The sequence below is a fragment of the Tachypleus tridentatus genome, chromosome 3 (genome assembly GCF_004210375.1).
Source record: "Tachypleus tridentatus isolate NWPU-2018 chromosome 3, ASM421037v1, whole genome shotgun sequence".
In the NCBI taxonomy this organism is placed as follows: domain Eukaryota; kingdom Metazoa; phylum Arthropoda; class Merostomata; order Xiphosura; family Limulidae; genus Tachypleus; species Tachypleus tridentatus.
The window spans coordinates 63,398,520-63,417,066 of record NC_134827.1 but is presented as its reverse complement, the minus strand read 5'-3'; positions in this window follow the sequence as shown (position 1 = coordinate 63,417,066).

The following is an 18,547-nucleotide window of genomic DNA, read 5'->3' as shown; positions in this document are numbered from 1 at the left end:
GCGTGCGACTCGTAATCTGAGAGTCGCGGGTTCGCATCCCCGTCGCACCAAACATGTTCGCCCTTTCAGCCGTGGGGGCGTTATAAGGTGACGGTCAATCCCACTATTCGTTGGTAAAAGAGTAGCCCAAGAGTTGGCGGTGGGTGGTGATGACTAGCTGCCTTCCCTCTAATCTTACACTGCTAAATTATGGACGGCTAGCACAGATAACCCTCGAGTAGCTTTGTGCGAAATTCCAAAACAAACAAACAAACAGAAATAATAAAAAATGCATTATGCAGAACATAAAGTCATTTGTCTTTACAGCTTTTTTACTGTTTATTGTATGTTTGTTATTCAACTAATCTGAATTAATACGAAATTAATATAAACCACGTGTCGTACGAAATTTGATAAGGAACAGAAAACAGACAGTCCACGTTCATCAAAGGTGACAACGATATTGATGTATTATAAGAACGTTCCACAAAACCAGCACTGAACGTATTTCGTATTAAGCAGATTTAAAGCGTATTTCTTGATAAAATATTATTATAATACAAAATGTTGACAGGTACTGAATATTTTTATTGTAACTTACTATTTATAGTATAAAAATGATATGGAAGCCAGTTTAAAAAATATCCGTATCCATATGGCGCTAAATGTGAGAGGTGGAGCAGTGATAGCCCATTGTAGGGAACTTGACACTTAACAACAAACCAAAGCAACTGATCCTCTGGTTTGGATCGTAATACAATAGGTTAGTTGTCCAGAAATAAATGTTGACAATCTCACAATGACGTTTAGAAGCTGGATAATGAGTAGTTTGTCGATGACTTACCAGATGACTTAACTGTCTACTGTTTCAACTGTACTCTGAGTAAGTTTCGCAACCCACTAGATAGCATTGACGAGGACTTCCGTCTGATTTTCCTCTATGACTTCAAACGTGGACGAAAAGCTACCAAAACTACACATAACATCAACCAGGCATTCTGCCATGGATCTGTTACTGAGCCTAGAGTTCAGCGTTGGGTTCAAAGGTTTCGACATGGAAGGAAGCCATCTTTAGATGAAAACACATTAATGGGAGGAGTTGAGACGCACAACAGTGAAATTTTTATTTCAAGTGGGTTTCTCGTCATCAAAAATTCAATAGTCCTTGTTTAGTAATATTCCAGTCCTAAGCCTATTTCAGGTAAGTGGTGGTTTATAAAATTGAGAGCTTATAGCTCTAAAAAGCGAGGATCGATACCCGTGATATGCACAGTGTAGACACTTTATTGTGCAGCACAGATAAACAAACTGTTATGTGTGCATTGGAGTTTCGTAACAGAAGGATTATTGGTATTAATTGTCTTAAATATGAAGAGATAGACCAAAGGTAGGACAGCTAGTCAACACAATGCACGCGCCAAATCTTGAGCTATTCACGTAAGACTGGATAGTAGGAGTTGACGGCCATTCTTATTACCCACGCATGGCTCCAAAATGCGGAGTGCGATTTTTTCTTTAACGGGACGCGAACCCAGAACCTTCAATACTGCAATCCGGAGATTACACACCAGAGATGATAACTGTATATTACCTCACCTTTATTAGCATTTTACAGCTTTTGTAACAAAGTTTGCATAACTTTGTTTTTATATTTGCCCATATAAACCCAAAAATTAGCCCAGGTTATTAGGCTAAAAATATAGTGTTTGAAGAAAGAATAGAAAATACATACGAACGTGTAACTCGTACACAATGTAAGTAAAGGTGACACATAGGTACGTACGTTGGCAGACTTGCATACCAGGCCAGAACGGTTCGGTTTGTTTGGAATTTCGCACAAAGCTGCACTTGACCTATCTGCGTTAGCCGTCCCTAACGTAGCAGTGAAAGATTACAGCTATTCACCATCACTTACCGCCAACTCTTGGTGTTTTACTAACGAACAGAGGGATTGACCATCAAGTTATAGCGCCCCCTCACCGCTTAAAATAACGAGGATTCGAACCTGCGCCCCCCAGAATGCGAGTCTGACGTCTCGACCACCAGGCCATGCCAGAACCTTATTGAAAGAAGGAAACAATAGATTAATTTTCTTCTTTGTAACAGTTCCAAACTTAGCGACACCAGAAATCCGCGAGACACAAATGTCACTTTGCATCAAACTCAAGATGAATTCACCTCTTACGAATTCAAACTTAAAAATAAAAGGACAGAAAAAAATTAATAGTCTATTCAAAGTGCACAGAGTTAACGAGACTGTATTCGACTATTGTATAAGTCTATTCACATGAAAATCTCCGAATATAATTGGTCTCACCGTAATGGCGAGTCTATTGATTTCAAGTATTACTGAGTTTCTGTAAAATTAATTAATTCTGTTACACATATTAATAGCAGTAATTCGTTATCCTTGCAGGGGGTCAAATAGTGATGTGAAATCTCAGCTGAAGTCATTAACGACATTGTGAATGTATTGTTTAGAACAGTTCAATTTACATTAGATATGGGCGTATGTTGAAAGAAGAAGACGTCTACTCGCTCCGTTTTTAAGTAAAGCAATTAAAGGAAAATATCTGAGTAAACGTATTAAAACTCACTACTGCGCTTCCCTGAAACGAAGTTTTGTTATACGTTAAAGAACTTTATATTTCTGGCTGTTCTTATGCAATGAAACTATATTATTTGTTCTTACGATTTGGACAGTCATATGATCGAAATATTCAATATTTAGTTTTCTTTTTTTCAAATTTGTTTCTCATTTGCTATGGCCCGACTCGTAATCTGAGGGTCGCGGGTTCGAATCCCGGTCGCACCAAACATGCTCGACCTTTCAGCCGTGGTGGCGTTATAATGTGACAGTCAATCCCACTATTCGTTGGTAAAAGAGTAGCCCAAGAGTTGGCGGTGGGTGGGGATGACTAGCTGCCTTCCCTCTAGTCTTACACTGCTAAATTAGGGACGGCTAGCGCAGATAGCCCTCGAGTAGCTTTGCGCGAAATTAAAAAAACAAACAAACAATCTTTAGTGCTGCATCTCTGCTATTAATAACAAACAAACAAAAGCCATAGTTCGGTATATATGAAAGCGTAAATGAAATGTTATACAGTTTTTATGGTATAATTTTATTTGTGTTATTGTGGCTCGAATCGAATACACGGGGGAATTCTCAATAGCCGTGGCTGATATTACATCTCAATTCGGCCAAGAAAAGAGGCTATGAGTTAAAGGTTTGTACTCGAAAATACAAAAACAAGAAAAACCTGAGACACATTTTATGAGCCTTTAAGCCGCTCACTGACGTGTGTACAAAAACAAGAAAAACCTGAGACACATTTTACGAGCCCTTAAGCCGCTCACTGACGTGTGCCTGGCGAGTCCTTGATTAGGTACTGTTAATTATCTGTTTTTCCTCTGGTCTATCAGTTCAAAATTAGGGACAATGAGAAGGTAAAATGTCTGAAACTTGTGAACAAACAATGACCGTTGTATTTTTTTAGCCGTACAGAAATTGTTACCTGTATGTACAACAAATATATTAATAGATTAACGGTTTTAGTATTTACACTTCTGGTATTCTTAATGAGAGGATATTCTCTAGGTTTTATCAAAACATATAAATTTTATTTCAAACTGTTTTACAATGATCATAAGAACCGTACTGATAATGTATAGAGATACGTTTAACTTACTGAATCTTCGAAATATTTAGTTAACTCAAAGCAAAGACTAGACATTTGACGGGGGGGGTACGTTTGTTTGTTTTGAATTTCCCACAAAGCTACTCGAGGGCTATCTGCGCTAGCCGTCCCTAATTTAGTAGTGTAAGACTAGAGGGAAGGCAGCTAGTCATCACCAACCACCGCCAACTCTTAGGCTACTCTTTTACCAACGAATAGTGGGATTACCCGTCACATTATAACGTCCACACGGCTGGGAGGGCGAGCATGTTTGGTGCGACCGGGATTTGAACCCGCGAAACTCGGATTACGAGTCGAACGCTTTAACACGCTTGGCCATGCCGAGCTCTCGCGCAAAGCTACTCGAGGGCTATGTGCGCTAGCTCGTCCCTAATTTAGCAGTGTAAGACTAGAGGGAAGGCAGCTAGTCATCACCACCCACCGCTAACTCTTGGGCTACTCTTTTACCAACGAATAGTGGGATTGCACGTCTCATTATAACGTCCCCACGACTGGTAGGAAAACAAGAAATGAAAAGACATATTCTATAGGAATCAACTGCATCAACTAAATCAACTGAATCAACTGAGAGCTAAAAATTGCTGGTTTTATTCGTGTCCTTGTCCACCGAAGATAATCGAACCTCTGAAGTTGTTATTTTGAAATGTACCAGTTTATTAATTCATGCGCTTCCAAGGCCAGTTATGCTGTCTACCCACGGGCTGCACATATGTACGTTAAGAGTGAAGGAATGTCAACAAGTTATTCGTGACGTATTTTCAAACGTATACTCGCACGTGGAATATCATAAAAAGGACAGCTCTCAGTAAAACTTGATACGTGCTTCAGGTAATGTCCTCACAGCTGTTTTCTGAAAATGAATCTGTGTATTATTTTTGCTGTTTTCTTTTTACACTTTATTTCTTTCAGTTCTCTTGTTGGACCCGGGCATGGCTAGGTGGGTTAAGGCGTTCGACTCGTATTCCGAGGGTTGCGGGTTCGAATTCCGGTCGCACCAAAACATGCTCGCCCTCCCAGCCGTGGAGGCGTTATAATGTGACAATCAATCCCACTATTCATTGGTAAAAAGTGTAGCCCAAGAGTTGGCGGTGGGTGGTGATGACTAGCTGCCTTCCCTCTAGTCTTACACTACTAAATTAGGGACGGCTAGCGCAGATAGCTCTCGAGTATCTTTGCGCGAAATTCAAACCAAGCCAAACAAACAAACAGTTCTTTTGTTATGTAATTTAACAGATATTTATCTTGTCGTTTCTAGCTTTATAATTTGTAAAAAGCTTCTAAAGTTCATTTTTTAAAAGGTTGTAACCAACTGTAATCTAGAATATTCTTTCTTTCTCATTAATCTAATAACAAAATTTTAGAAACACGAATATCGGGGAGCCATGGTGATACGAGTTTTACGATACAGAGGTTACTTCGCTCTCGTCTTTGTGGTGAAACTTAGAATTCGAACTTTTAGCTGTGAGAATTTAAGTCCTGAGAGAAAATAATTATACATCTCTGTTTAATACTCGTCAGTTACAGAATTAATTAAATATAGGCCTAGCAACTTTTAATTTGAAATCAAATTCATAAGTCTTTGAAAACAATCGATTCCAGATTTCAGTGTTTTAACGTTAATTAATTGGAACTTCAACACATCAGTAAAGTAAATTAGGAATCATTAATTAAAAATTCAAGTAAAGCACTTAAAGAAAACCTTTGAATATTTGAAATGTAATGTTGCATGCTATTATATATATATGTATGTGTATGGTAACATTTAATAACATATTTGGAGAAACTTTAGTTTTTGTTAACTGATAGTTTGAAGTATTTTGAAACTCTGAAGCGAAGTAACTCCCTTTCAAAATTCAATTAAGTTAATTACAGTCTGAATTTAAGATCGCACTATAGATTTAACGGCCATCGTGTTTCCAAATATATTCATCAAGCTGTCATGGTTTGTTGTTGATGAAGCGAGTAAAAGGTTTCACAACTCTTTCTAAGATGGTTTTTAAATTGTTCATTTATTTGCATTATTTATATCTGTTCCTTAATCAACTTATTGTATTTTATCTTTAGTTTAATGAACATAAACTAATATGTATTAGAAATAAAGTGTATGTCTAAGCCTACTTTATATACGTTTAACTGTAAAAAAATGAGGCCTAAGATTTCCTGAGCTATTTTTATGTTTCTTTATAAGCATGGTAACAAAAATATAGCATACAAATGTACGCTACTGGCCAAAATCTTAAGGCCAATGAACATAAAGAAACATTATGTATTTTGCGTTGTTGGAGTCAACCACTTATTTGAGTAGAGCTTCGAAAGATGAAAATAAGAAAAGGGAAAAAAAATTAAAAACATGTAAACACTATGAAAGGACTTATATTACAGAAACACAATTGTTACCAAAGTAGTTGAAGTTACTAAGCTGACAGAGACAGCTGAACGACACCATTAAAGAGGCATGTTGAGAAACTTGAGTCCCTAAGAAAACATACGACATCGAAACTACTCAAAGATGATGCATAATTCTCATTTGGTGTTTATTAACTCGCAATTTTTTTTTATAATATTCGGTTTTTCGTCTTCAAAACGTACATGGTCCGGCATGGCCAGGTGGGTGAGTTAAGGCGTGCGACTCGTAATCTGAGGGTCGCGGGTTTGCATCCTCGTCGCACCAAACATGCTCGCCTTTTAAGCCGTGGGGGCGTTATAATGTGATGATCAATCCCACTATTCGTTGGTAAAAAAAGTAGCTCAAGAGTTGGCGGTGGGTGGCGATGACTAGCTGTCTTCCTTCTAGTCTTACACTACTAAATTAGGGACGGCTAGTGCAGATAGCCCTCGAGTAGCTTTGTGCGAAATTCAAAAACAATACAAATCAAAACGTATTTCCAAACAAATTTCGTGATTAAAATTTTAAAAAGTTATTTAACAACAAACAGCCACGAAAGATAAAAAAGAATGAGTAAAAAAAATGTTTGTCTTTACAAACATTTCTCTTGAATTCTAAGTTATTTTACTCCGGAGCCAAACAACTGCGTTTTTTCCCCGTGTTTTTGGTAATGTTATTTTACCATTCATATATTTTTTGAAAACATATGAATTTTATAACTTTGATATATCTCGTCAAACAGAAGAAGTGGAGTTCGCCATGAATAAGTTTGATAATAAATGTATAAGTTAAAATGTTTTTTCACAGTGATAGCGAAATGTAAGGAATATTTCTCACACGTCTGTGCACCTGTGCACATATTATATTCAAGCCAGGTAAGTAAGTACGCAGTTGAATTGCAGATGAGACAGCTCAGCAGTGTGTGTTTTATTGTTGTTTGTCATTCTGTTTCTGTCAGGGCAGCTTTTCTTTATCACGTCTTTTTCGTTTTCTTTGTAGTATTATTTTCCTTTTGAAATAGACAGCAAACGGAACACTCTGGGGTAAACAGAAGTGGCATTTTACCTCTCCTGATTCTCCTATAAGATCATTTTGTTTGTTGTTAAGCTCAAACCTGCACAATGAACTCTCCTTGTGCGACTGTAGGTATCGAAATCCAATAATCAGCGTTTTAATTGGAAAGACTTACCGCTTAGCTACCAGATGGCCCAGTATAGGCACTATGGTTTGCTTGTTTGGAACTAAGCACGAAGATACACACTGGGCTATTTGTGCTCTGCTCACAACGGGTATTGAAACCCGGTTATTAGCGGTGTAAGACCGCAGATGTACCGCTGTGCCACTAGGGGGCAGTATAGGTGATAATAATTTATTGTATTTTGTGTTAAAAGTGTGTAGTATCGGTTAATGTGTGTTTGACATGATAATAACAGAACGCTGTTATTGGGTCAACAGAAAAAGTTAATTAGACCTTTTAAAAAAGGATATTTTTAGTGCGAAGCCACACAGTGGACTGTCTGCGCTCTGCCCACCACGAGGAATCCAGCCCGTTGGACGTAATACACAGACAAGAGTTAGAAGTTATTTTAAAATAAATATATAACATAGTATATATCATATACGATACAGTATGCACCACAGTAATATGCACAACGCATATAATAAACACACTTCATATATACTTAAATATACATGTATGCACTTCAAGCCCAAAATAAACGAATGCAAAGGAACACCTTTATACCCATATTAAAAATAATAATAAAAAAATAAATAATATAAAATTATGTATTCAAAGATCTAAGCACGCCCTCTACATTCCGACACTCAGTTACACAACCCCTTTCAAACATGTGGTCAGCTTCCGGTCAGTTACCTCTTTCTTTCTTTGTGAACCTGACGATGACCGAAGAAGGTCGAAACGTTGTTCGCTCCTCTACGTAAAAAAATTTTCTCAACCCAAACGAGCGCTTTTTACGCATATACTTAATATATACTATACACGCTACATCGTTCACAACATATATAAAATATGTATAGATACAATGTAAACAATATCTAATATGAACACGCACGCATACGTGTACATTGATTCGATTGGTAAATCACGTGTTATTCAAAATAAGCAAGGGAAATTCAATCATTTCACTTTTCTCTTTAATGTCTGTTTCACGCGAAACACGTCGTTTCTCTATGTGCACCAGGTTGTACAGTTGTAGCGCATGTCCTCTTACAAACGTTTCCTCGCATTTGTTGTCATTGTTTGTCATTTAGAACTGAAACACGATTGACTTACTGTCGATCAGAGACTTTACTTTGTTTTCCAAGATTCTGATGGTTATACAGATAGTCACTCAGCTTCTAGTTGTTTTGTTAAAACCGAGTTGTTGTTTTTTTATGTTTTGGTTTGATGTTGGTTGTTTTTACTTTGACAGCTGCAGTTTCTGTTAACATATTTACCGATGAAGAATGTTCAAGACATAATAAGAAATACTCATTAATTAAATATTAGCCACATCAGGTGCTACACCAAATAAGAAAAACAAAACCAAAACTTGTAAATTGACGTGAAGTATTGAACAAATCAAGAACATGCAAAAAAACAATTTGTTTTTCTTTTTTTCTTGCTGTTGATCCAATTAAGTTACTTTGACATCTTTTACGATTTGAACCTTTGTACTAAGTTCCGTCTGAAAGTCACGGGTTCGCATCCCCGTCGCGCCAAACATGCTCGCCCTTTCAACCGTGGGGTCGTTATTATGTGACTGTCAATCCCACTATTCGTTGGTAAAAGAGTAGCCCAAGAGTTGGCGGTGGGTGGTGATGACTAGCTGCCTTCCCTCTAGTCTTACACTGCTAAATTAGGGACGGCTAGCGCAGATAGCCCTCGAGTAGCTTTGCGCGAAATTCAAAACAAACAAAGTTCCATTTAACGTGTTATTCAGATGACCTGTCCATCATTTTATCAAAACCCTGCCGCATTCCATGTGTCCCCTTCCTCTTGGTACAGCAGACGCTAAAAACCAAATTACAATTCACAATACCTGTGATGGGTAGAGCGAAGATAGCTCATTGTGTAGCATTTGGCTTAACTACAAAGAAACAAAGATTTCATCTAGAAACACGTGACGAATTCGGAATTATAATGAATATTCCTTCTCTAATGCCCGGCATGGCTAGGTGGGTTAAGGCGTTCGACTCGTAATCCGAGGGTCGCGGGTTCGAATCCCGTTCGCACCAAACATGCTCGCCCTTTCAGCCGTGGGGGCGTTATAATTTAACGACCAGTCCCACTATTCGTTGGCAAAAGAGTAGCTCAAGAGTTGGCGGTGAATGGTGATGATTAGCTGCCTTCCTTCTAGTCTTACACTGCTAAATTAGGGACGGCTAGCGCAGATAACCCTTGAGTAGCTTTGCGCAAAATTCAAAATAACCAATAACCTTCTCTAATAGGATTTTCGGTCCACCGAAAACATGTTTATGTTATAATTATACTAGTTTTTGTTCCTAATTTGAGATAACTTAGACATACTACGTATTGTCTGTTCATTATGTGACTGACTAGAGATAAAGCACCCAACAGCACCCCTCCAACTCTTAAGTTACTGTTGTCTGATCACCCAGAAAGACTTGACAGTTACCTTTATATAGCAACTACTGCCAAAAGTTAGAACAAGAAGGTAGCAGAACACAAACAATGAATCACCAAATCCACAGTTCGGTAGGTCTACCAAATTGGGACATACTCGACCCACGTTATTATTGTATGGACTCTAGAAAGGCAGGTCAAGATGCGTACGTATTACAGTTTCAAATAGCGTGAAACTTAATTGAAAAATACCTTAGAATTAGAAGTTAATTTACTGTTGATATTAGTCCAGTTAATGGCACTTGCCAACAAGATTGATTCACATAATTTTCTTTCAATACAAACATATTCTAATATACAAACAGTAACACAGTTTACCATGACTGTGAGTGGAAATGATTTATGTACAAACGTTTTACAAACTTAGAAACAATATTGAGTTCTCTCTTTGGTCTGGAACTTCCTTGGTATCGCATCGAGAGTTCACGATGAGCAAATTAATCTTAAGTTTATGTAAATGCAATTCACTTAATAGGGAAATAAATCTGCATTCTTCGTTGATCATAGGTTGAGATTTTCACCGCTGAAGTTATATAATGTAAATATGCTCATGTCTGGTATAAACGTGCTGTAATGTTCGAAAATAATTAACGTTCTTGGTCAAATATCTGGAGTTCCTGCTTATTAAAAATGTTAATCACAATTACAGTACCCGAGGTTTATAGTATACTAACTGTAACAAACCAATAATGTATAGTGACTCTTGACGTGTCGCGTTGGTTACATTTATAGGCGTAAGAAGAGTTTCTAAAAATATGAACCTGCACAACAATATGGAGATACACTATGTTTACGTACACACATATATTGTTGATTCTTACTCTCAAGGATATTCTACAGTTTTTAGTGAATAGACGGATATTTCGTAATACAAATTTATCCGCATAAGTTAGGTACATTTCTAAATATATATTTAACTTAAAGAAACATCTATCTTAAAATGTATATATATGATAGTAAATCCGTTACAAAATAAGCTCTCTGTAGCTGACCAAACTTCTAACCTTATGACCATCTGACCTCTGTAGTTTTAAGTTATATTTCTTCAGTCCAGTGTGATCTGTGTTCTCATCTCCCATAATCATTTTAGCAGCGAAGGTTTTCCAACCTTGATGTTACACAAAAACCACTTTAATTTAATAGAATCTTTTTTTTTTTTCCATTTTGAAATATATGACACTGGAAGTTAAAAAAAAACAACAACTAATTTACGTAACTGAAAAGCTTGCATGTTTTTGTTTGTGGGTAAACCTAAACTTCTAAAGAACGGTTATAAAGCAGTGAACATTAAAAAGATAAAGGCAATGTGGTATTTTGTAAATTTCACTGAATATTTATCATTTTAAGAGATTCCTTCTAATCTTGGGAAGCGCTTTTCATGTAATTACAAAGAAAGAAAAGAATAGATAACCATGGCTGATTGCCTTGCTACAAAGTACCACTGTTTTTTTTTTCATATCTTGAGTTTTAGTGACAGATTTAATGTCCACATAACTTAATGGTTGATTTATCCCTTAGACAAACGTAATATAATTAAAGAAACATTTGAATACTGCTATGAGAAAAGCATTTGTATTTATAACACATAGAAATACCCCCCGCTAAAATCAGGGGTTCGATTCCCCTCGGTGGGCTCAGCAGATAGCCCGATGTGGCTTTGCTATAAGAAACACATACATTTATACATTCTAGCTCCCCGCTAGTACAGCGGTATGTCTACGGATTTACAACGCTAAAATCAGGGGTTCGATTCCTCTCGGTGAGCTCACCAGATAGCCCGATGTGGCTTTGCTGTACGAAAATACACACACACACATTCTTTCAGAAAGTCCTAGTGTCTGCCTTTATAACGAATCATAACATCCTAGTTACAAAAGAGTCGTGGCACTAAAATAATAAAACAAACATTGTAGTCCATGAGTCCAAAGGTGGACTCTTCTTCTTCAGGGTCACATATTATAGTTGTTTTGTTGTCATTTTGTATGGACGCTTTTTGAAACTGTTTTTCTGACGTCGTGGAGAAAAGAATCTTAACATATGGTTACCTTAAGAGTCGTGATTATTATAACTAGTGTAAGATGTTCTTCGCGTGAACCCTGTGAATCACATGAAAATACCGCCACGTGTCAGAATGATTCTCATATATTAGGAAACAAACATAAATTCATTAAAGTCGGTTTTCGTTAACAGTAACTGGTAAAATGAAGTTTACATTGTTTTGAGTTTCGCGCAAAGCTACACGAGGGCTATCTGTGCTAGCCGTCCCTAATTTAGCAGTGTAAGGCTATAGAAAAGGCAGTTAGTCATCATACCGCCAACTCTGGGGCTACTCTTTTACCAACGAATAGTGGGATTGACTGTGACATTATAACGCCCACACGACTGAAAAAACGATCATGTTTTGGTGTGATGGGGATTCGAACCCGCGAATCTAAATTACGAGTCGAGCGCCTTAACCACCTGGCCATGCCGGGCCCTGAACTTTATATAAATATCTGTGTTTGTGTTATAGCAAAGCCACCTCGGGCTATCTGCTCAGCCCACCGAGGGGAATCGAACCCCTGATTTTAGCGTTGTAAATCCGGAGACATACCGCTGGACTAGCGGGGGGCATATAAATATCTATCATTAAAAATATATCGTCTTCTCCGTAAGTGCTCTTAAGCCTTGAGAAAGAAGAACCATTTGCTAAACAAATCACATTATTTGATGAATTCAGTTGCTATCCGAATACTGAGTTATTGACTGATTTATTTTTCAATAATATAAACACAGTCTGTAGAATAAAAACTTACTACTAACGCGGAAGGATTTCAAATGCAAAACGGCTTTTTATTTTTTTATTTCAAATCACAACCACTTTTCTAGGAACATTAAGGAAACGGCACCAGTCCGAATGAAAACAGACCAATGTTTTAGAGCTCACAGTCACCGTCAAATGAATCAATCAATACCTGTAAAAAGGTTCTGTGCCTAACACGAACTATAAAAATGGAAAGTAGAGAATGGAAAATGGAGGGTGGAATGGAAAGTAGACATAAATCAAACTGATTTTCATAAAAAGAAAAGAAAAAACATTTACGAAAATATTTTCCATCACTACTAAGGGACTTCACATAATATTCACGGTTTCTTTTCTGTGGCGTATTAATACATGAAAAACTGTAAGTGTTTTCTGACTATAATAGCGATTCGTATTTCATAGCAGCCTAATAAAATTTGTGTCAGTGTCAGAAAGTAGTGTTCTACCTGCGCTGTGCTTACCACAGGGATCGAGGCGCGAATTTTAAAATTATAAGCCGTTAAGTTTGTTGTTTAGCTTCCAAACAGAGATAGTAACTAGTTATTTCTGTGTTAACTTCATGAGTAGTTCAGGTGCGTGTAGCTCATTTATAACATTTAAATGTTCCTTTTCACCACGATAGTATTACAGATCGTTGAGGAAATGTTGTTATTAATGTTCCGTTACTTACTGGTTATATGGAACAATGAATTCTTGACTTTTACTTATATGAAATATGAACAAAGTGCACGAAAAAATTGGGGAACGTATCTTAGTGTTTCTTTGTTTCTCTTAAATATCGCAACAGATTTTAGTGTCAGAAAATAAAATAAATTAATTTCACTACGTTTAGAAGTTGTAGTGGAATTGTGACGAGAAACAAACAGAATTATATAACTTTTGTAATTTGTCCGTTAACGTTAAGAATCTTAGACATGAATAAGTAACAATGAAGTGGTCGAGGTCTATGACGCAGAACGAAACTGGTGATTGACTCAGATAATTTTGAAGCGTTTCTAATAATATTAAAAGTACTTCCGCCAAGCTTGACAATTGCTCTGAATTGCCTCTTGTATAGTGCTTCATGATAACGTTATTATTACCATTTTTACAAGAGTTGCTTGTATTCGACGAAAGAATTATTCGGAGGGAAATGATTTAAACTCTCAGAATGAACTTAAAGTTAATGAATATGTGGATTTAGATTATATTTTTACAAAACAACAACAATAACAACCCTCCATTGTTTCAGCATTAAATCTGAAGGATTATAAGAGTAAACACTGAATTTCGATATCCATTGCAGACATAGCCCATCTTTAATATTATGTTCAACAACAAACAAAATAAAAATATAAACTTTTTCATGATATTCTAACAGAAAAAAAACACATTTAACAATATCTAGTTATATGTTACATGTCACTTGTATGTTACTTGTTATATGGTGTACGTTACTTGTTATATGGTGTACGTTACTTGTTATATGGTGTATGTTACTTGTTATATGTTGTATTTTACTTGATATATGTTGTATGTGATATGTTATATGTTCTGTGTTACTTGTTATATGGTGTATGTCACTTGATATATATTATATGTAACTTGTTATATGGTGTATGTTACTTGTTATATGTTGTATTTTACTTGTTATATGTTGTATGTTATATGTTGTATGTTATATGTTCTATGTTACTTCTTATATGTTACTTGTTATATGTTGTATGTTATATGTTCTATGCTGCTACTTATATGTTACTTGTTATATGGTGTATTTTACTTGTTATATGTTATATGTTACTTGTTATATGGTGTATGTCACTTGATATATGTTACTTGTTATATGGTGTATGTTACTTGTTGTATGTGATATGTTATATGTTCTGTGTTACTTGTTATATGTTACTTGTTATATGGTGTATGCCACTTGATATATATTATATGTTACTTGTTATATGTTGTATTTTACTTGTTATATGTTACTTCTTATATGTTACTTGTTATATGGTGTATGTCACTTGATATATATTATATGTTACTTGTTATATGTTGTATTTTACTTGTTATATGTTATATGTTACTTGTTATATGTTGTATTTTACTTGTTATATGTTATAAGTTACTTGTTATATGTTGTATGTCACTTGATATATGTTACTTGTTATACGTTGTATGTCACTTGATATATGTTACTTGTTATATGGTGTATGTCACTTGATATATGTAACTTCTCCTCATGAACATTATGACTCTGAACCAATCAGAGTGGCGGATATATTCAAAACACACAGTTTGAAACTGTTGTTGTAGTTGTGTTTAAAACACACAGCTGTTTAACAATTGTGAAACTAAAATATTTCTAAGTAAGTGTCAGGACTCATGTTATGGATCTTTAGAAAGAGAAAACTAAAGGTTTCATGTTATGAAACTTGATTAGTTTTTATACATGGAAAACTAAAGGTTTAGGAAGCAGGTTGTAAAACGATTTTAGGTTTAATCTTTGTAACTTTTAACGAGAGAGAAAAATCTCAAGTTGAGGAAGTTTCTATGTTTTATATACACTTTAAAAGTGGAAACTAAGAAATTCCAGTTCTCATTGTTTCTGAATATTGTATTCATAGTACACTGGCACAAACTCGTTATTAAAAGATAATTTCGTTCTTGTGTCTATTCTGTCATCAATTCCAAAGTTCCCAATATTATTTTTTAAAAATAATAAAGTTATACAATCACTTATAAAGATTTTACCCTTGTGTCAATCATAAGGCACTGAGATATAAAATAATTAAAATCATTTTGAGTTTTATACTTGTTTTAATTATATTTTGAAAAATAATTAAACATTTATTTCTATGTCAGGTGTGTACTTAATATACTTGAGTGCCCAGTTAACATGTTTTTAACAAACAACAACAACTCCATAAGGAAAGAAGGCTTCGTCATCCAAAAGATTAGGCCTAAGAGCCTGCTGGTACATTGTTTTTATATATAACTTGTAAACTTACAATTCGTTGTGAAGTAAATATATGTTTTTACTTGTAATATGTTTTTAATATTATAACGTAAAAAACAATACGCTTCAATAGACAACAAAACGAAAATAAACTCAGTAAAATAGTTTAAATATTTTACTGTAAAAATATAATAATACTGTCTGTTCTGTGTCCAAGTTGTTGTTTTGTTGTTTTTGAATTAGGCACAAAGCTACACAGTGGGCTATCTGTGCTCTCCCATCACGGGTATCGAAACCCAGCCTTTAGCGTTGTAAGTCCGCAGACATACCGCTGAGCCACTGTATGTCCAAATGGCTACTTTGCAGAGCGTGGACGAATCTTCACCAAATTTGGTATAGACTTTCAGCGGATCTGTGGAGAGGTAGAGTTCAGTTTTACGGTTTCAATGGGCGTTTTCAAATTTAGTATGTAGATTCATTGAATCTATGGGGAGATATATACAAAGTTGTGGTTTCACATTTTGTGTTTTGCATTCTTTTTGTGGGCCTTTTTTTGCGTTGTCACAGCTACAGATAAGGGAATCAACTTTTCATGTCCTAAGATGACCTTTCATTAATCATGAAGTTACATGAATTTTATTCTATATAAATATAATATTACTGTATAGTTTGTATACTCTTCAAAAAAAGAAACGCAAAAGGCAAAATTTGAGACATATTGTTAACAAGTTTATTCCGGGTAGTTCTGTATGAAACTTTGCACATTCACTGCTGAACATCCAAAGTCTGCAAATGCGAAGTCCACGCTCACTAGTTGAAGTTTAACGTCACTCAACGTCAATAACGAGTATACCCCCCGTGAGCATCAATAACTGCTTGGCATCTCCTGCCCATGGAAGAGATGAGATGACGAATCACATCCTGTGAAATGGCTGTCCACTCAACCTACAAAGCTGCTGCAAGCTCAGGTAGAGTCTGCGGTTGAGGTTGTCGCCGTCGCAGACGTCGGTCCAACTCGTCCCAACGATGTTCGATGGGGTTTAAATTTGGTGATCTGGAGGGCCAGGGAAGAACGTTTTTGTTATGGTGTCTCAAGAAGACAGTGGTGAGTCGGGCTGTGTGAGGACGGGCGTTGTCTTGTTGAAAAACGTCGTTGACGTTCATCATGATGGGTTGCACATGGCGCCTAAGAATCTCGTCGACGGTTGCGTACGGTCTGATCGGAAATCCTACGCAGCCCTGGTATGGTTGAGGCAGTAGACGTCGCAGTGGTGGTCCTATCCTGAAGGTGACGTAACCGGATGTAGCGATCTTGTGCGGGCGTGGTCACATGAGGTCTGCCAGAACGTTTACGGTCACGAGTTGATCCATGTTGTTGGTGACGATTCCATAGCCTTGTGATGGTGCTTGGGTGGACATTCACAGCTCTGGCAACATCTAATCGAGATTCGCCTGCTTCCAAGCAACCAATGGCGTTGTTGCGTTGTGCTTCAGTCAGTCTTGGCGTAACTCTGTTGCGTGTCGGTGGCTTAACACTGAGCTATGGAAACCGAGAACCCGTCACTTTTATAGGGATTTTGCACATGTTGCACTTGCAGAATATGCAGATCTCTCAAACAAATTTATTGGACACGAATGCGTTTTGGCGAAAAATCCGTTGTTTTTCTCCGTTTTCAAAGTGCACAACTGTTATTGTCATTTTGGTCTGACAATCAGTGCCTTAACACGTGTAACATCACATACTCTGAGCTTGTAACGTTATTACATATATTTCTCTTTAAAATAAAAAATATCCCTTTTGCGTTTCTTTTTTTGAAGAGTATATATTTTACTGCTTCACATGGTGTGGACAAATTTTCATCAGAATTGGTATGTTCACTGGATCCATGGGGAGATACAAATGTTTAGGTTTGAGGTTTAAGTGAACGTTTTTTTTTTCCCAACTACTTCGCCCTCTGTTGATGGGTCTTCACCAACTTTGGCATGAATGTTTTTGTTGGGTCAATGGAGAGATGAAGCAAAACTTAGAGAGTCACATTTAATGTTTTGCAGTTTCTGTGGGTGTTCATGTGTTGTTTTACAATTACATATGTGTGTTTGTGTTTTGAATTTCGCACAAAGCTACTCGAGGGCTATCTGCGCTAGCCGTCCCGTATTTAATAGTGTAAGACTAGAGGGAAGGCAGCTAGTCATCACTACCCACCGCCAACTGTTGGGCTACTCTCTTACCAACGAATAGTGGGATTGACCGTCACTTTATAACGCCCGCCACGGCTGAAAGGGCGGGCATGTTTGGCGAGACAGGGATGCAAACCCGCGACCCTCAGATTACGAGTCGAACGCCTTAACATGCTTGGCCATGCCGGGCCTACATATAAGGGAAGCAACTTTTCATTTCCGAAGATAGCCTTTCGTTAATCATGAATTTACATGACAGGTGCTCCAAGTAGTCACATATATATTTTTAAGAATGATATTTTTGTTAATATTACCAGCAAAGGGCAGCTCGTATGCCCTCAGTATATTGTATAAAGAGCAATGTTAGATAACGTTCCTCTTATTTCTTTTGTTATTATGCCCCTAACGGCCTCATTAGCTGATAATTGGACACTGTGCTTTCAGAAAGTTTATTACCGTAATATTTGTCATGAAAAATGGAAAGTGTTCAATGGTGTACAAAGTCTACACTGTTTTATGGGTTTGGGGTGATAGACGCTAAGAACACACGTAATAGATCATCTTTATTAGTAAGGTAATACGTTTTCCTCGTGTCAAATTTGTAACTAGTGACTGGAGGTTTCGTTTGTTTATTTGGAATTCAGTAAAAGCTGCACAGTTGGCCATCGGTTCTCTGCCCACCACGGGTATCGAAACCTGGTTTCTTCTGGTGTGAGTTCGCAGACATACCACTGTGCCGATGAGGGGGCGTGACTGGATGGTTTGTTTGTTTTTAATTTCGCGCAAGGCTACAAAAGGGCTATCTGCGCTTGCCGTCCCTAATTTAGCAGTGTAAGACTAGAGGGAAGGCAGCTAATCATCACTACCCACCGTCAACTCTTGGACTACTCTTTTGCCAACGAATAATGGGATTGACCGTGAC